Below are 19497 nucleotides of genomic sequence, written 5' to 3' on the forward strand. Positions count from 1 at the left end.
TCAGATGCTGTTGGTACCATCGACATAGTCTCACTGACCCCAAAAGTCACCAGCAGAAGATTCCTACATATGCTGAGACTTCCTTTGTCTCTCTGACCACTTTCTTTATATCCAAAGGTATGTTCTGCAGTACTGCAGGAGGCTAGGAGGACTGGAGATTTAATACATCCAGAGCAACCCTCAATCAATAGGAAATTGGAGTTGTTGGATGAGTATCCCAGCTTTCTCATCTCTTGGGAGGAGGATCTGGAGCTGTATTTTTCACATTCTCCCAGAGTCTCACTGTGGGTGTGGACCCCATTGCCCACTAATAACCCACTTTTATTCTACTATTTCCTCTCTCTCTTTCCCACTCCCTCCTTGTGCTTCTTGGTATCACCTCCAGAATAAATGATCTTCACAAAATTCTTTTTACTTTGGGAACACTCAGACTAAGGTAAGGCATTTCAGTATGGGAACCAAGAGCCCATTGTGATGATCTGCTTTCCTTCCCCTCAGTTAATGTGTGCTGATTACATTTCCTATGGATGAGACCATTCAGCACCCTTACACTGCGTTTTAGGCAAAGCATTAAGGAAAAATAACAGCAAAGAGAGCTGGTGCCCTTTGGCTGAAGATTAAACATGTGAGTTTCTTGGCATTGGGTGTAATCATAAGTGGAAGAAACTTGAGAGGGTAAGTAGGCAGAGTGACAGCTCCTGGCCATCACGATTACATAGTTCTCTTCTAGTGCAATGTTGCTCAGTAGAAATTTCTCTAGTAATGCATCTGCATTTGTCCATGTTTTAGCCAGTGGCTACATGTAGCTAGAGTGGCTACACTTGACTAATGAGCACTTGAAATGAGCCTAGTATGAAGAACTGATTTTTAAATTTTGTTTAATTTTAATCAGTTTAAGTGTGGCTAGCGAATGTCTACCATAATGGACAGTGTCCTTCTAGTGCTTCCTATCTGAGTGGTGATACCTTCCATCATGTGTGTTGTAAGTCAGATAGGTAAGGATCCATTTTAGCATTTCCTCTCCCTCATGCTCAAAATGCAACTCATCACAAGTCTTAGTAACATCCACTAATTACCTCTAATTCTTTGGCTTCTTTCTATGTCCCCTGACACCCCTGGAAACCAGAGTACCATTTTCTGTCACTTTGACCACTATTGGAAAGTTTTCTAGTTTTTTTTCCTATATTCACTCTCAACTCCCTTTAATGTATTCATTACCTGGTAGCTTTGAAAAATGCAAATTATCATTACCAAGTTAATCTGTTTTAGAATCTGTTTTAGACAAAATCCCTGCACCCCTAACATGGCTTATAGAGGCCTCATGTGGCCCTTTCTAACTTCTTCTAATTTCCCTTTCTCAGGATACATTTCTCATGAAGCAAAATACCAAGAAGCATCAACATTTTTATTTATATACTTACACATAATGTATTTATAGAATATATAATTTGTTATATATTTATATATAACATATTTATATTATATATAAGTTATATATAAATTTGTTATATATTTACATATAATACATTTATATTATATATAATTACACATAATTATATTACATATATGAAACATACTTATATATCTATAATGTTTAATTAATATATAGATTTAATAAATCTGTCAAGTATCTTCATTTCATTGGAAAGATAAAAGAGAAATGAAGAGAAAAAATAGGTGGGATGTAAAAGAAAAAGTACTACATAGAAAAGGCAATAAAGGATTTAGCCTTTTGACCAGAAGCGAAATAAAATAGGAAAACGATGATCTAGAAAAGACAGAGTAAAAGCAAACTTGAGTTGAATTACACAAATGGGCTTATGGCTTATATGCATATATATATTTGGATTTGATCTCTGTATCACTTGAGTTCCAAAATTCTATCATAGTGGAAACCACTGGTACATGAACTCAGAGTACACATGTGATCCTGTAGGAAGCACTGTGGGAAAAGCCCAGGAAATGCTTTTATAAGAGGAAAGGAGGTAACTCTTGGAGAAGAGTCCTCTGAGAACCTAAATAGGAGCTATGGAGTGTTTTCTTCCAGAGTCAAGATAAGAAGGTAGTCTTTTCAGTATCTCCCCATGCTCATACTTTAACACATACCAGCTGCCTACAGCATCTTCAGAGCAGTAGCCCATCCTCCTGAGGCCATGACCTGAGTTTCAGGGAACACACAGCTCCCCTCAGAAAATTTATGTCTGTACCTCTTCCTCAGGACCTTTCAGGGGAATGACTTTTGATTAATAACTGAATCATAAGGTAATTTATTTAATCATTTAGTAATCTATAATTATTGATTACTTCTTCATACTTTTAACAGTTCATTTTTCTACTACTTTCTAGAGAAATTCTATTTAAAGAGAGAGATCCTGGAGGCATCAATGCCATAACCCAATGAAAAGAATTAACAAAGAGCAGATCTCTGAACCAGAGGTGTCAATGTTGAGATTGGGAGGCCAAGAGGTCTTTACACACCTAATCATATGTGTGTCCCTTTCATGAGAACCAAAACCAGCTGTAATCACACAGCTCACTGTCACTTTATTAATAGGACACAGCTATTCCAAGAAATTCTTGCTTGGGAATATAAAGTTAAAAATAACTTTATTACTTGTCTCAAGAATTTATGGAACATCCATTTTTTTCTATGTGATAGGCCACACAGCTAACCTCTGTAGCCCTCTCCATACTAGGTCTCTCTGTGAGATTCAGCTAATAACTGGCCACTCCTTAAGACTCCCTTCCAAATCTCACCTTGTTCCACCTATCCTAACAATTTTGTCATGACCTTTGTTCAGTCCCAGTCAATGTCTCTCTCTCTCACTTCTTGCCAGTGAAAAATTCACCTTAAGCTAGACTCCAAAGCTCCTAGGAATCTTGTCTTTTCCTGCTCCCCTCCAATATGCTAAGACCCTGTCAGGGTAGTAGTCTTCCTTACTGCAGGAAGCAATAAAATTGTCTTTTCTTCAACCACGGGTTATTTGGGGTGATATTTTCAAGGAATCTGTAGTTGACACAGTGGACCCCAGTGGGTTTTATAAATAGATAGTCTTTGCAAAAGTGTCACACAGCAGATACTATCGGATATGATATGGGTTTTCTTAATGGAAAGGTCCAATGTTTAAAGATGCTTTTGGACTTCCCAGTAGAGGACCTACCATCAGAACACAGACATCTCTGCTTGAGAACTGTCTTAGAATCCAATGAAGAGCTGCCCTCTGCAAATTACCCATGGCCCATGACCCCATAGTAATGAAAGCTTTGGGGCATTAGAATTTTATTTTCCTGTCATTTCGCCCATTACAATCTATCTGCAGAAGAGAAGTATGTAAGTTCATACAGAAATGATAAAATATATTGGGTATTTATGAAGGGTGAAAAATGTGTTAAAGCATCAAATGTTTCTGTTTTTGTTTATAATTAGCAATTGGGGTAATGTCTTCTCAGAAAGCATAGAATAATTAGACAATTCACTCGAGCTCATTGGGATGTTTAGAGAGATGCGATTAATGATTGCAAAGAGAATCATATTCACATAAGTGTCATTTCTACTGTAAAGCATAAATGGTTTCCTGAGAGCAGAAGAAAGTTTATTTAACTTTGTGGGATGGCTAGTCCTCTGTAATCAAAATGTGGCCTGCCAAGTTAGCAACTTTCACTCTTTATTAAATGAATACTTCTATCTCTACTGACGCAATTCTGAAAAATGCACTTACTGCTGATTTGAAAATGCCCCGTGCTTACTTATATCAGATTTGGTGGTGTAGCTAGAAACCAGAGGGACCACTGACTGTAAGTGGAATTGAAAATAGATGTATAATTTTGACTTAGGTTGCAAGATGGAAAGAGACTTTTCTTAATTCACTCTGCTAGAGTCTGGGCAAGTCTTCCTCAAAGAGCTCCTTACTAAGTGCTAGGAGGACCCTGTGCTAAGGCTTTAATTGTATATTCAGGTTTCATCTTTGCAACACCCCTATGAGATATGTGCTGTTATCATCACCATTAAACATATTGACTAACTGAGGCTTTAAAAATTAAATAACCTGCCCAAAGTCACAAGGCTATTAAGTAGCCATCCCAGTATTGCTTGACCATGAAGTCCTTCCTATTACTCTTAAGCCATATCGTGAGATGCCAGTCCTAAGGAGTAAGGACTGTATTTCATATTGTAGTTCCCTTAGAGTAAGTACATCTGTGCACATATTACACAAAATGTAGTAATGTCTTGATTGATTCAAAAAGCTATTAAGTGATGTGAACAGATGGCTGCTGAAAAAATGCTGGAGAGGATAACAGATTATTCACTGAAAATGCTTTTTACTTCCTCTCAAAAATACAAGCTGACTTAGGGGTTCATCACTTTTAAAAACCAAAAGAGCCAAGTTTCTTTCATTCATTTAATAAACTTTTATTCATTGTATGTTTACCGTAGGCTAGACATTGTGCCAAATGCTCTGGAAACAGAGTTGAGAAAAACACAGTCATCACTTTTAAGTCCAGTGGAGGAGAAAGAGAGAGAGACAAGGAATTCAACAATTAAAACACAGTGTGATATGGAACACAGTATAAAGTCTAGAAATAGAACTATGCAGGTATAGCCAAAAGGTGCAAAAGTGATTCAATAGGGAAAGGGCAGTCTTTTCAACAGATGACATTAGAACAAATGAATGTCCATTGGCACAAAAAATGAACCTCAGCCTAAAGCTCACACCTTGTATAGTAATTAACATGAAATGTTAACATGTAAATGTATAAAGCTTATAGAAGAAAATAAAGGAGAAAGTCTTCTTGACTTAGGGTTTACATATATAAAACTTTTAGAAGAAAATATAGGAGAAAGTCTTCTTGACTTAGGGTTTAGCAAAGAGTTCTTAGACGTGATACCAAAAGCACAGTCCACAAAAGAAGAATCCATTAATTGGACTTTATGAAAATTAAAACTTTTGTTCTGAGAAAGGTCCTTTTAAGAGAATGAAAGGACACCTCCCAGATGGGGAGAAATACTTGCAAATCTGAAATTTTAAATTTCGTTTGTGGTCAGAATATATAAAGAGCTCTCTAAACTCAATAGCAAAAAGACAATCCAGTTAAGAAATGGGCAAAAAATCTTGAACTTCACTAGAGATGATATACAGATGGCCAGTAAGCTGCTCATCATAGTTAGCCATTAGGGAATTGGCTACTTAAAGCCATAATTAGATATCACCACACACCTATTATAAAGGCTAAAATAAGAAATACTGACAATCTCAACTTTTGGCGAGGATTCAGAGCAACTGGATCTCTCATACATTGCTGGTGAGAATATAATATATAACAGCTGCTCTGCAGCAAACAGCTTGGTAGTTTTTAACAAAATTAAATTTACCATAGGATCTAGCAGTTACCCTCCTACTTGTGTCTCTTAGAACAATTAAAACTTATGCTGACACAAAAACTTGTTCACAAATGGTCAGAGAAGCTTTATTTATAATATCCCCAAACCTAAAACACACCCCATATCCTTCACAGGTGAGAGGATAGACCAACTGTGATACATCCATATGACTCAGTAATTAAAGAAAGTGAACTACCGATAGACACAACAACTTGGATGTATCTCAAGGGTATTATGCTGCATGAAATAAGCAAGTCTTAAAAGGTTACATACTCTATGATTCCACATATATGAAAATGAGGTCATTTCTATTCATTTCTATTATTATCACATGATTTTATAGTTGAGAATACTGAGGTAAAGAGTTAAGAAACTGGTCTCAAGGTCACAAAGCTGCTAACTGGACAAACTGGGATTCAGACTCAGGAAGTGTGATTTGATGATCCATGTTCTTTTATAAGATATTGTTTCCCTCCTAAGTAGAATCTGGATGTGAAAAAGGAGAGTAAGTTTCTTGTGTCATGAAGCCGAAGAATGAATCTTGCGGACAAAAGAGTGAGTGAAATGATAGAGTTTTATTAATCAAGGACACTGAAAAAGCTCTCAGGAGTGAGAGGAGTCCTAACCAGGTTGCCAATGAGGGCCTTGTATTAGGACTTTATCAGGAAACTTGCCAGTGGTCAGTTGTCTGGAACAAGACATGATCCTTATACGTTGTGTGAGAGTTTTTGTTTCTGTGACATCTATGATCTATAGGTAGATATTTCTAAGTCTGGCTAATCTTTATAGTGAAATTTTCCTCTGATGCCGGATCAGTGTTTGTAGTTATTTTTATTTTCTGTGTTCATAATAGAATTATTAGAACATTTTAACCCTAGTAATTGGGAAAGGATGGTCTAAATTTTCCTGATCTCTGTCTTTGTTCTGTGTCAGTATCTTCGTACCTGAAATACCCTCAGAGCCTAGTCAGGGGCCTCCTGTCTCTCCTGGCCTATACCTTCACCCTTTCCATACTCAGATGGATATAAGGTTATGGATGAAACCATTAAAGTCTGTACTTGCTTAGTGATCTATTATCTGAAGCAACTACTCTGATGCTGATTGGAATTGGAGTTGGCAATCGGCAAAATTCAGTGGTGAGAGAGTCCACTTCCACAACAATAGGTTCTTTTCTTCCTTTTTCTTGAGGTTCTTTTTGGGGTGGGGAGGGGAGGGGGGGCGGGGAGGGGAGGGTAGGGAGGGGGTTCTTTTTTTGTTGGTTTGGTTTATTTTTTCTTTTCTTTTTTTTTCTTGTTTCTTTTTTCTTTTACTTTTCTTTTTTTTTCTTTTCTTTTTTCTTTTCTTTTCTTTCTTTTCTTTTCTTTCCTTTCTTTTTAAGATTTTATTTATTTTAGAAACAGAGAATGTCTGATCAGGGGTAGGGGCAGAGGGAGAAGGTGAGAATGTCAAGCAGACTCCCTCATGATGGCGGAGCCCAAGGACTCCATGATTGATTTAAGGACCCTGAGATCATGACCTGAGCTGAAACCAACATGCTTAACTGACTGAGTCACCCAGGTGCCCCTTTTCTTTCCTTTCATTGTGCTCTAACTTTTAAATTTTTAGAAAACTTGTTTCGTCTCTAGAACCAAAGTTCTGTATGCCATGTTGGGGCGGGATTTGATAAAATACATTATACATGTTTTTTATAAGTAGACTTCCCAACAACCCCTAGGAAATTCTGTGGTTCCCTGAACCACTGCTTGATAATCTGTTCACTCATCATGACAAACAGCCCATCTTTGAAAGGATAAAGTATTTGGAATCGATTCTCAGGATGAATCACATTTTAATAATTGCATAAGATTACTCACAAATCCAAGGGAGTTAGATTTGAAAAACTAAAAAAAAAAAAAAAAAATCAAATAAACCCAACTTTTATTTTGCTTACAGCATGTTCTCATATACACCCACAAAATGTTTCTTTTGAGAAGACTCAACCTGATGATACACTGAAGGGAAATTTCCATTTCTGTAACTTTGTCAGTGACACAATCAGGGTATTGATATGCAGTGTTCTTTTTTTTTTTTTTTTTGATATGCAATGTTCTTATTTCAACAGAACAGCTTGCTGATTAACTGACAAATGAATGTCTGTTCAAGACAATATAGAGACCAGTATTTAAAAAGTGAGTCAAAGGGCAGATGTCCCAAGAGAACCATTGACAGGTCTGAGTCTCCAAGGTCTCAGGACGCGGGGAGTGATGATGACAAAGCTGCCTCTGATTCAATATGCACTTCATGGGTAGTAATTCAACAAAGTCATTCACCAATAGCTGATTGAACATTTACTATGTGCCAAGTGCTAGCAAATGAGCACTATTGGCATGAACTTTGTGGACTAGTAGGAAAAACAGACAAACAACTAATAAAAATTAAGTGTAATGGGGGTAGACCGTTCTGTGGGAGTGGAGGTGGGTTAAGAAATTTTGCTACTTGGCTCTCACTGCTTTAGAATCTGGCTTTGACCTATGACCCAGCAATTGCACTGCTGGGATTTACCCCAAAGATACAGATGCAGTGAAATGCCGGGACACCTGCACCCCAATGTTCATAGCAGCAATGTCCGCAATAGCCAAACTGTGGAAGGAGCCTTGGTGTCCATCGAAAGATGAATGGATAAAGAAGATGTGGTCTATGTATACAATGGAATATTACTCAGCCATTAGAAATGACAAATACCCACCATTTGCTTCGACATGGATGGAACTGGAGGGTATTATGCTGAGTGAAATAAGTCAATCGGAGAAGGACAAACATTATATGGTCTCATTCATTTGGGGAATATAAAAAATAGTGAAAAGGAATAAAGGGGAAGTGAGAAAAAATGAGTGGGAAATATCAGAAAGGGAGACAGAACATGAGAGACTCCTAACTCTGGGAAAAGAACTAGGGGTAGTAGAAGGGGAGGTGGGCAGGGGGTGGGGGTGACTGGGTGATGGGCACTGTGGGGGGCACTTGACGGGATGAGCACTGGGTGTTATTCTGTATGTTGGCAAATTAAACACCAATAAAAATAAATTTATAAAAAAAAGAATCTGGCTTTGAGACATTTATAGGATCTTGGCAAAGTACTTGAAAATTATTTTCAGTGTTAGTGTTGATCAGAGTATTGGATTGATTTGAATTCAATTCTCTGGAATCCTTAAGAATCACAAGCCCACAATCTTAAACATCTTACCTATAGCCCATACACTAAATTACAGGTAAGATGTTTAAGATCGGAAATACAATGTTTTGTTTCCTTTAAGATTTTCTACTCCCTTTTTGTTTTTTAAAGATTTTATTTATTTATTCATAAGAGACACACAGAGAGAGGCAGAGACACAGGCAGAGGGAGAAGGGAGAAGCAGGCTCCATGCAGGAAGCCCGATGCGGGACTCGATCCTGGGACCCTGGGATCATGCCCTGAGCTAAAGGCAGATGCTCAACCACTGAATCACCCAGAATCCCAGGTTTTCTACTCCTTTGATCTATGGACAACTAAAGAGATGCTAATTTTAAACCCTTCAAAAATTGCTTTCTATCTCTCCTCCTGAATTCCATTAAAAATGAATTGGGCAGGTATGTTATTTTAGTGAACTTTTCCTGTTCTCCAGGTTTGAAGGAAAACATCCAGCTGTAGGTCCCCAGAGATGTGTTAATTTCTTAGTTCATTCTTTCACTTGCATTCACCAGTGCTGGTATGCACTAAGCATTACGCTAGGAGCCATAGGTTCCAGATCACCATATGAAGAAAAATGGCCCCTAAAGATTCCCACATCCTGGTTCAGAAACTGGTAAATATGTTAGGTTTCATGACAAAAGGGAATATAAACAGAGGGTGAAATTAAGGTGCCATTGAGGGGTGCCTGGGTGGTTCACTTGGTTAAGCATCTGCTTTCGGCTCAGGTCATGATCCTGTGTTACTAGGATCTAGTTCTGCTTTGGGCTTCCTGCTGGGGGAGGGGGGAGACTGCTTCTCCCTCTCCCTCTGCCCCTCACCTCTTCTCTTGCTCTCTCTCAATAAAATCTTTAAGGCATATATTTTAGGGTTGCCAGTCAGCTGATGTGAAATGGGGAGAGTATCCTGCATCATCCAAGTGAGTCTAACACAGGGTGCTTATTAGTGGAAGAGGGAGGCAGAAGAAGGAGAATGAGAAGATCAAAGCATTAATAGATCTCATCCCAGCATTGTTGGCTTTGAAGGTGGAAGAATGAGACCATGAGCCAAAGAGTGTAGGTGGTATTTAGAACTGAAAAAGATACAGAAGTGGATTCTCCCCTGGAAACTCTGGAAAGAAACAGCATCCTATTGATCCTCAATTTCAGCCCATTGCAACCAATTTTGTGGGCAGCCCGGGTGGCTCAACAGTTTAGCGCTGCCTTCGGTCCAGGGCCTGGTCCTGGAGACCCGGGATCGAGTCCCATGTCAGGCTCCCTGCATGGAGCCTGCTTCTCCCTCTGCCTCTCTCCTCTCTCTCTCTCTCTGTCTCTCATGAATAAATGAATAAAATCTTTTAAAAAAAAGAAATCAATTTTGTGTTTTTGACCTCCAGAACTGTAAGATAATACAATTGTGTTAAGTCACTAAGTCTGTGTTAGTTGCAACAGCAATAGAAATCTACTGCTCAGACCATAGATAGTTCCTGTCCTCAGAAAACTAATAAGACTGGTAGACATGTTAAGAGTTCAGTGAAGTAATCTTATAACTAACAAAACTCAGTGTTACCCAGGGCTGACACTGAAATAAAGCTTGTAGAAAGGATAAAATACCTTTTTATTGGGCAGGAGTAAAGACTTGGGGCCATAGCGTTTTTGCTGGCCATATCCTCATTTTTGGCCAAGATAAGATAGAATAATGCTTTGTGGGCATTTCCAGGGAGAGACGAGGAATTTGCCAGAGGTATTAGAAGGTGAACCCACAGAGTGCTGAAAAGGTGGAAGTAGGGATGCTGCCTATGTTTAAAAGAATCTGAGATGATTATATATTAAATACCACCCATACAATGACTTCTGAAACTTGCATCTTGCATTTCTCTATAAACTGCAAATCTAACTCTACACCCTAGTTCTCCACTTGGGCATCTTGATCATGCAATCCCAAACTTGTGATCTTCTCCCTCAGTTTGTTCTGCAATATTTATTCTTTCAGTACATGGCACCTCTACTTCTTTAGTTCTTCAGGACAAAAATTTTGGGGTCTTCCTTGACTTTGTTTTACCTCGTACCCTGTATGATTTTCATCTGGGAATCCAGTAAGCTTTACTTTCAGTATATTTACCCTATAAACACTTCTCAGGACTACCTCTGCTGCATTCCTAGTCTTAGCCACTTTCACTATTAAAAAAGAACAGTCTCAGGGATCCCTGGGTAGCTCAGCGGTTTAGCACCTGCCTTCGGCCCAGGGCATGATCCTGGAGTCCGGGATCGAGTCCCACATCTGGCTTCCTGCATGCAGCCTGCTTCTCGCTCTGCCTGTGTCTCTGCCTCTCTCCCTGTGTCTCTCAGGAATAAATAAATAAAATCTTTAAAAAAAAATAGCAGCCTCAGATTGATCTGTCTGCTTCCATATGCAGTCTGATCTTAACCATAGAATTGAGAATAGTCTTTGAGAGATGTAAATCGTTACTTGGCTCAGAACTTTCCAATGATGTCCAGTCTTACTCAGAGTAAAAATCAAAATCCTCCTAAGGATCTACCCAAGAGAACTAAAGGTGTGTTCACATAAAAAGTGTACACAGATGTTTGCAGCAGCATTATTCACAATAGCCAAAATATAAAAATAATCCAAACATTCACTAACTGTTAAGTGGTCAAATAAAATGTGGTCTATCCGCACAATGGAGTGTCATTCAGCAGCACGAAGGAACCAAGTATTGGTAACTGTTAAAACATGCCAGAATCTGGAAGACAGTATGGAAAGTGAAAGAGGCCAGTGAGAAAGAAATCACATGTGTTTTTCTCCTATTTATATGACATACCCGAAATAGGCAAAAGTATGGAAACAGAAAGTGCATCAATGGTTGCTGGGGAAGAGGAGAAAGGAATAGGGAACCACTACTGATGAATATGGGCTTTCTTGTGAGGTGATGGAAATGTTCTGGCAGTAGGTATATGGTTGCCTAGCTTTGGTATACACTAAAAATTCCTGGCCTGTACCTGGGGGAAGGTGTGTATCTGAACACAGTTGTGATTCTACTAGAAGGGGAGATGTTGAAAGGAAGAACAAAAATGTCTGCTTCATCCCTCTAGGCCTTTGAGTTGGTAACTGTGTCTCAGTCTTCTCTAGATGGACAAGTTCTGGCAGGGGTTTACACAAACGTGTTGGCATGGACCACAATGGCTGTGTATGGTACATACTATCAGTATGGTTTACCTCTCTTTCCACTAACCTTGTTCACCGGGGTGAGGCAGTTGTTGGTCAGTTTAATGTTTTAAAACATTAAAACAGGAAAAAAAAACTGTTTAAAACACTAAAAGACCAGAAACCCTGAAAACATTTTAAGACCCATCTCCTATAATTTAAAAGAATAAATTACTACTTATTTTTTATGGAAAAAATAAGTCCTGATATTTTCCATGATGACTACATTTTATTGGAATTTTCTTTTCTGAAGCTATAAATTACTGAAACTTCTTCTGGTGCTTCTGTCTTGTTGATGTGTTAGGTACAAGCTTTATCTGCCTCTAGGTAATCCCACAAAGGTTCTCTGTGACAGTTTCTCACTGTTTATCTCATTTGGGACACATTCTACTTTCTCTTTCATTCTCTGTTCCTTCTGAAAGGGACCTGATAGGTTTTTGTTATTTTCCTTTCTTTTTCCTCACTCAAATACATATAATTCTAAGGACACCTTGCAAGTAAGTGAAAAAGGTGTGTTTGTTTCAATAAGCATTTATTCCTATTGTATTAAAATAGAAATTCTATGCTAGAAATAAGAAGAGTAGCTACAAAGATCAATACACTTTTGCCCTTAGAGACCTTATAGTCTGTGGGAAGTGCTGCCTCAACCTAACCCAAGTGCATGAATCACTGCATCATAATCACATGGCAGATGACACGTGTTTTGGGGTCAGGAGCTAGCTGGGAAACTCCCCTTCTAAGTTTGACCTTGTTGAAATAGAGGCTGGTTAATTTTTAATGCTAATTAGAATCAGCCATTTGTTGGAAAATCTACACTGAGTAGGAACCCTGATAGGTGATTGAAAACTCAGAGAGTAAGTGTAATTAAGTGATTAAAGTCATAGAGCTGGTAAGGGTTCTGTCTGCTGGGCTTGGAGACTCTTGAACTTACTGGATAAGTTAGATTTTTCTCATATCAGGTTTACATAAAATCCTGGCACGTTATGGACTACTAGGTCTAAGAATAAAAGGATTCTTTTTCTGCCCTAAAGGACTCTGTTTTGTCTTGATGAGGATTTACTCTTAAAGAGCAGTTGAGAAAATTTAGAAAGGTGTTCATTGCATTTGTTTTCATATTATTCTCAAGCAAGTCCACATCACAGCAAGATTAGCTGTTTATTGGGGATTTCGTATTACTTTAATTTTAGCATTTATTTAATAAGCCCCACAGAAGAACGTGTTAGGTTCATTCTTCTCCATTACTAATTACTTACTGCAGGAGGAGATGAGTGTGTAGGTGCTAATAAAAATGATCCACGAATTGGGTAGATAACAGCACATTTGGGGCCACTGAAAGGTACTCCACTAATTATCCTCATTATCCTTATCAGAAATTGAAATACCTATTAAATGGCACTTTCAAAGTTCTGTCATTTAATCATACCAGTGAAATGGGCCTATGTTATAAACACCGAACAGACTATTTAATCTATTTGATACTGATTATACTATAGGCAGATAATTTATTGAAAATATCCAACATTTGATAGGGAAGGGGGATGAAGCACATAATAAAAGATTTGAAGTTGAAAGTTTGAAATTTATAGCATTAAAATGTGGTGAAGTATATTAGTGAGTTCTAGATCACTAAAAAAAAAGTCAGTGACTTTTATAAATGCCAGTCTCTATCAGACACTTGCTTATTTCTCTAGTCTGAAACCAGAGACTTTTCTCCAACTTTCTTTCTTTTTTTCCATGTAGAAGTATCTTATTTTTATTATTGCTTAGGTAGATGATATTGGCATAACAGAAATTTGAGGGTTTTTATTTTTTTCCAACTTCTAATTTAAGGAGAGTAGCTAAAGTTTTAAAGGAATGTCTTTTTTTTTTTTTTTTACAGTATGCAACAGATACAGTTGGTTGTCTCTGAAACACCCAAAGAACTATTCTTTGCCTCCTTTATTGTTAATAGAACCTCAATTTTGTTTGGAATAGTAATTATATAGGTTTATTTCATGATTTGAGATAAGGTTAAGCTAGTCAGAAATCACATTCTCTTACTAGGAGGCTTCTGAAAAAGATTAGCTTTTCAGATAAAATGGCTGTTAGACCACTGCTATCCTGTCCTTCTTTTTATCTCCTTTGAGCATAGACATGATGTGTGGTGCTCTAGTAGCCATCTTGTGACCATGAGAGCACAAGCCATGGGAAACAGAAGGATACAATGAGCCCCTTTCATATTCTCCTCATTGAATCTACCATGGATTTTCTATCTTCAGACTTCTTATTTCAATATTCAGTTTTAAGGTACATAGTTATTTTTGTATTTTACCATCTTTGGAATAAGGAATGTGCCAGGAGCTTAACAATAGCAGAGCACATTTTTCATCTCTGAGAACTAAGGGAGGAGATGGGGGACATGGTAGGTTTTAGCAACATTCTTTAAGGGGAAAATCTGCTTACTTTAAAAGTTAACTTCAGAGCTCAGCACCAGTGGCATTTAATTCTTTCAAAGACCATTTTAAGAGTAAATCACTTCTGCTCTTGATAGCACAGAGACCAATATAGAATAGAAAACTCATTGGCAATTTTTAGTTGAAAATTACTGAGTTAAGTTAAACTCTGAATTTGTACAAGTTTAGAGATTTCTTAACCAGTTTATTTGACATTTTAAGGAACACACAGGGGTGATACGATACAGATCCAAGCTGAAGACATCTATGTCTAGTAAAAATTCAAGTATTAAAAAGATGTTTCATAATTACTTGGCAGCATTTTTTCTTCAGGAAAAGAAAATAATTACCCTTAGGGTTCATAGTGCTGCAGTTTTTAAAAAATATTTTATTTATTTATTCATGAGAGACACACAGAGAGAGGCAGAGACACAGGCAAAGGGAGAAGCAGGCTCCCTGTGGAGAGCTCAATGTGGGACTTGATCCCAGGACCCCGGGATCACTACCTGAGCTGAAGGCAGACACCCAACCACTGAGCCACCCAAGTGCTTCCATTTATAAGATTTTTACAGGAAATGTAATTTAATATTTAAGCCAATCTGGGTATCTAAAGGAAAGCTTTCATACCCGGAGCGCCAGAAGGCCATGCTGAACAGTCTCCAAAATAATATATTAAGACATAAGACATATTTTCATGTAAAGCTTATGGAACAGGAATTGGAAGTTACCTTATATACAGTGGGAGTAACTTCAACTCTGACAAAATACCCAACTAGGAGTAGTTTACCCAACGAAGGATTCTCTGCCTCTATGTGTCTCTCATGAATAAATAAATAAAATCTTAAAAAAAAAAAACTTATGAATGCCCTCACTTATGCATGTTGGAAAAAAAATCCCTTTTAAACCACACTAGATGAAGCATGTTCTACATTTTTTACCATGAAAAAACCCACAATATTTTGAGTCATAAAACCTCTACTAAAATAATTTATCAATTCATATCTGGATCTAAGACATTATGATTCAAGAGAGCTAGGCACCCATGCCCACACACTCCCACCCCCACAAACATACCCATGTTGTAATGGTTTTAGATAGCTCCTTCTTCAGCTCAGATTCTAGCAACTAGTTACCTTACAAATTTCAGAGTACTGAGTTTCAGCTCCCAACTGGATTTTATAATTTAAAAAATCAGCTCTACCAGGATGAATGGTAAGTATTCCTGCTAGACGTGTACTTACCAGTGTGCTAAATCATTTGCTTCTATGAGAATTTAGTAAGTCTTCATATTGAGAGATATTCCTTGCTCATGAAGTTTGGTGGTTTTTTTAAAAATGTGTTTTATGATTAGTATTATTCTTCATTATTTACTATTAATTTTATGGTTAGTATTATTTTTATGTTGACTTCGCTTTCTCTTAAAGGTTTCAATCTGATAGTGTCTGTGTCCTGTTATATCCAGGGAAGAGAAGGAACATACATTAAATCCCCCCAAATGTGTTGGTTATTGCATAGCCTTCTGTCACAAACTGACTTGTTCCATCTTCAAAAAAATAAAAAATAAATAAAAACCCATCAGGTAGGTAGGCCCTCAGCAATACTGTGTTATATCTGAGGAACTCCAGCCCTAGAGAGACCTAGTTAGTTGCTCAAACTGTTAAGCCATTTCAATGCACATTAACCAAATTCCAAAGCCTAGGCAATTTCTAAACCATCATGTTCTCTCCTGAAAATGAAAGATGATTGACAACTAAGAGTTGAATGTCTACTACAGATGAGTCATTGGGCTGGCAGTGTCCCTACCTTCAAAGTAGGAAGAGTCACCTGAGAACTAAGGTGCTATGTGGTATTATGAAGCAGCCTTGGCAAAGTAGAAAACTAATGATGGGGTCAGAACAATTGCTCTTAGATCCAGGATCTGGCCATTCAGCACCACTTGCTGTTAAGAGCCAAGAGTAGACACTTTGAGGTCAAGATTTTGTAGGGTCCCTTCTCTAGTGTTGACTTACTGCTTGATTTTGTGCAGTTGACTCAACCTTGTCCAGAAAAAGGCAATCAATAATGCTTCATCAGCCAAAGGCAATAATGATTACTGCAGTTACCTACCTTCCGGGGGTGGTTGTGAAAATTAAATGCGATACTACTTACAAAAAGCTCTGCTGGCTCCTGGCATTTAGCTGGCCCCTGGCAGGAGTTCTGGAGGAGCCAATGGCTAGCCAGGAAGGGACCACCTCAAAGACAGGTCTTGAGCATCTATCAGCCCTGGGACCAGGAAGGCACTAGGAGGAGTGTTTCCCAGAAATGGAGCACAAGCAAACAGTGAAATGTTCAACCAAGACTTGCCCAGGAACACCATGAATAAAACAAAGTAGCCTCTGTTTCATTGCTAACAACTGCTAAATGTACACAGAACCAGCTTTGATTTTCAAAGGTGATAGGTACCACTAACAAGATGATCCAGGTACCTCAACGATTATATGGTATTTTCTCTGAGGAGGTGGTCTCCCTTTGCACTAGGGAACAGCTATAGTCTCTGTTTATAAGTCTCATCATTATTTGAGTGTCTCTACTCTGCCTCCTGGGCTGTAGAAGAAGTGAATTCATCCTGCTTCTGGTAAAGCATTAAAAAAAAACAAACCAAAATTTACTCCATGAAACTACCTCTCCCAGCTGAAACTCCATCAGCCTGGATGTCACTGTGCTTGCTCTCTGGTGACTCATTCTCTCTTTTCTCTTCTCTAGGACCCTAGCAATCTGTAACTGGACTAAAAATCCCCCAGTTCCATATTCTTAGACATAGAAAAGCAGTATTTTATCTGTAAATCAGATCTTTGTTTCATCTCTCTTTACTGTTTTTTTTTTTTTTTTTTTTTTTGTCATACTAGGAAGACCTGTTTGGCCTTCGCAGCCTGCTGAGAATGTTTGCTCAGTATTAAATTTTGCTTCTTACATTTATCCAGACAATTATCTCAAACTTTTAAGTGCTTCTTCTCAATTTTACTGCCTGAAGCACTTCTCAGCTGAAAGCTCTTTGCCGGTGCTTCTAATTGTGATGAGGCATCTGCTTAGTGAGAAGGGGTGGGGGGGATGGGGGGATTTGCTTTATGGTATGGCCTGGGAGATTTGAAGGTGCCAGGGCATCTTCCTTGCTGCAGAACTCTGCTCAGCCCTCGAAGTACATCAGTAAGTGGCCACTACAGAAATAATAGCTGAATTTGAAAAACCCCTCATAACGCTATATTAACCATCCTTCCTGGGGTAGGAACTAGGAGAAGGTGAACAGCACAGGTTCCTCAGGAAAAAGTCTGCAGTTTCCTGCTTGCTAGGACCCCTGCTGTAGTTCTGTTATGAATGGCTCCATTATGGCAAAAAGATGGAGGAGAAGGTTGAAAGGGCTTTTCTAATTAGTGCCTGTGCTAGTGACCATTGGACAACTGGCCTTGAGATTGGAACAGGGCAGATCAGATGTGAAAACTCAGAGGAAAGTTTTCAAGCAGCTGAAGTCTTTAGCTGTATCCATACTACAGCCTCACGGTCCTGCAGTGGGGCAACCCCCCATGGAGCGTGATGGTCTTCCTGTACTTCCCCAAAGCATCACTGAGCTCCGGCTCACTGGCCAACTGACATGGGACTTTTCCTGACCTACTCTCTGGAATGATTGCTACCGGCCAAACTAATAAGATTTAACTTGTCAAGTTCCTTAGGCTTGAGAGGAAGCCCCCTCCCCGCCTCCACCCCTGATTCCTAATGAGGGAGGCTTGTCACTTTTTTACAAATAGCCTTGAAGATCTGGGTGGTTCCCAGAAACCTCTTCTTTTTACTGCAAAGATGAGTCACTGAAAACAGTCAACAGCCACAGTGGGGGGACATTGCTAACAGAGATCAGTGAAACTCCCACACAATCCCCCAGCCACTGCTTTGTCACTTGCTGTAGCCTCTTGACTTAACAAATCTTGGTTAGAGATGCTATCAGCTTTCACCGACAAGAGTTTTGAAGGAGCTGGGACCTTTCTGAGGAAGTGTTAAGTTGAGGGATGGGACCAGAACTGGGCAGGAGAAAGAAGGCCTAGAAGCAAAAATTGTTTAAATCCCCATTGTTGTGTAATCAATGGATTGTACAGCTTGGTGATCCAGCCTGCTCTCCTTTATTCTTTATACCATGCTATACCATGGTTTTATCATTTATTTATACAGCTCAATGGGATAAGAATATCTTTTTCTTTTTCTTTTTTTTTTTTTTTTACAGAACTACACATGATATTGAGGTGGAAACTGCCTTGCTGAAAAATTAATGGGGTTTTCCAGAAGTCACATGCTAAGTGGTTGCTTAGAGAAGAATAAAATTTCCAGTTCTAGAAATGCCTTCTGCTGATCCAAGTTCCATCCTCATCCTTCTAATCTTGGGTTTTCAGGCCTGCTCCTCTTCTTTCTTCTTTTAATGGATGTGTGCTTCTGCCCGGAGAGTCCAACGTTCTCCCCGGTATGGGTGTCAGGAAGGACACCCACCCTTGAAGAGAAATTGGTGAGGAAAGCCTCAGGGTCAGAGGTGGGAGCCTCACAGGGTTCCTTGAGGGTCTCAGATAGATCTCCTTGCTGTGGAAACCAGGCCACCGGGAGAAGGCAGGCTACAGAAGTAGTTCCTGGTATTTCTGTTGACAGTATTAGTGACCCTCTCTGGGTCCTGCAAAGGCAAGAAGGCAGTGGTTGTGGACTGTGTGTAGGGGCCCAACACGCCCGGCCATGCAAAGACTTGCTGTTAGCTCCAGCTTTGCCACTGAAGTGTTTGGCCTCAGGCTGTCATTGGACTTCCTGCCTCTTGATTTGTAGGGTGAACATCCTGAACTCTGAGTGCCACTGGCTTTTTCGGTTCTAACTTTGGATGCAGTTAGAAGCCTTGTGATGGAGTGGGAATTACACACACATAAGCCAACTTCCAGTGACATTTGTGGTTTCGTCAGCCCGAGCTGCCCGGGTTTCAGTTTCTGTGCAGAGAACTGTGGAGGGGAACATTTACCTTGCAGGGCTGTTGTGAACATGAGAGGACACAGAGGCCCTTGACAAAGTGCCTGGAATGCAGATGGTTTTAAATACTTTTTTCCCCCATGATCCTATGATCTGGTCCTAAGTGGTCCTGCGTCAATTAGGCTGATTTCTGTCACTTCCGAGAGAGGATGTGATTCAAGGCTCCTGGCTGTGAGTGAGCTGAGAAAGGCAGCTCCATCCCAGGGCCTCAGGGTAACCCTAATGGTAAGGAGAACCCCATTGCCATTTATTTATTTATTTATCTATCTATCTATCTA

The 19497-nt window shown here is 39.1% G+C and overlaps 1 long non-coding RNA gene across 6 annotated transcripts in view; it reads left to right on the forward strand.

Moving 5' to 3' along the window:
* Window positions 1-19497, forward strand: part of LOC106557902 — a 402448-nt gene that overhangs the window by 297401 nt on the left and 85550 nt on the right. For 5 of the 6 annotated variants that reach the window (XR_005355539.1, XR_005355541.1, XR_005355536.1 and 2 more), the window contains exon 1: window positions 12494-12619. The exons of the other annotated variant lie outside the window; for it this stretch is intronic. This is a non-coding gene — a long non-coding RNA (uncharacterized LOC106557902). Of the gene's footprint in view, window positions 1-12493; window positions 12620-19497 lie in introns of those variants that run through there. 6 annotated transcript variants of the gene reach the window in all.

This window comes from Canis lupus, chromosome 2, assembly GCF_011100685.1.
Source record: "Canis lupus familiaris isolate Mischka breed German Shepherd chromosome 2, alternate assembly UU_Cfam_GSD_1.0, whole genome shotgun sequence".
NCBI lineage: Eukaryota > Metazoa > Chordata > Mammalia > Carnivora > Canidae > Canis > Canis lupus.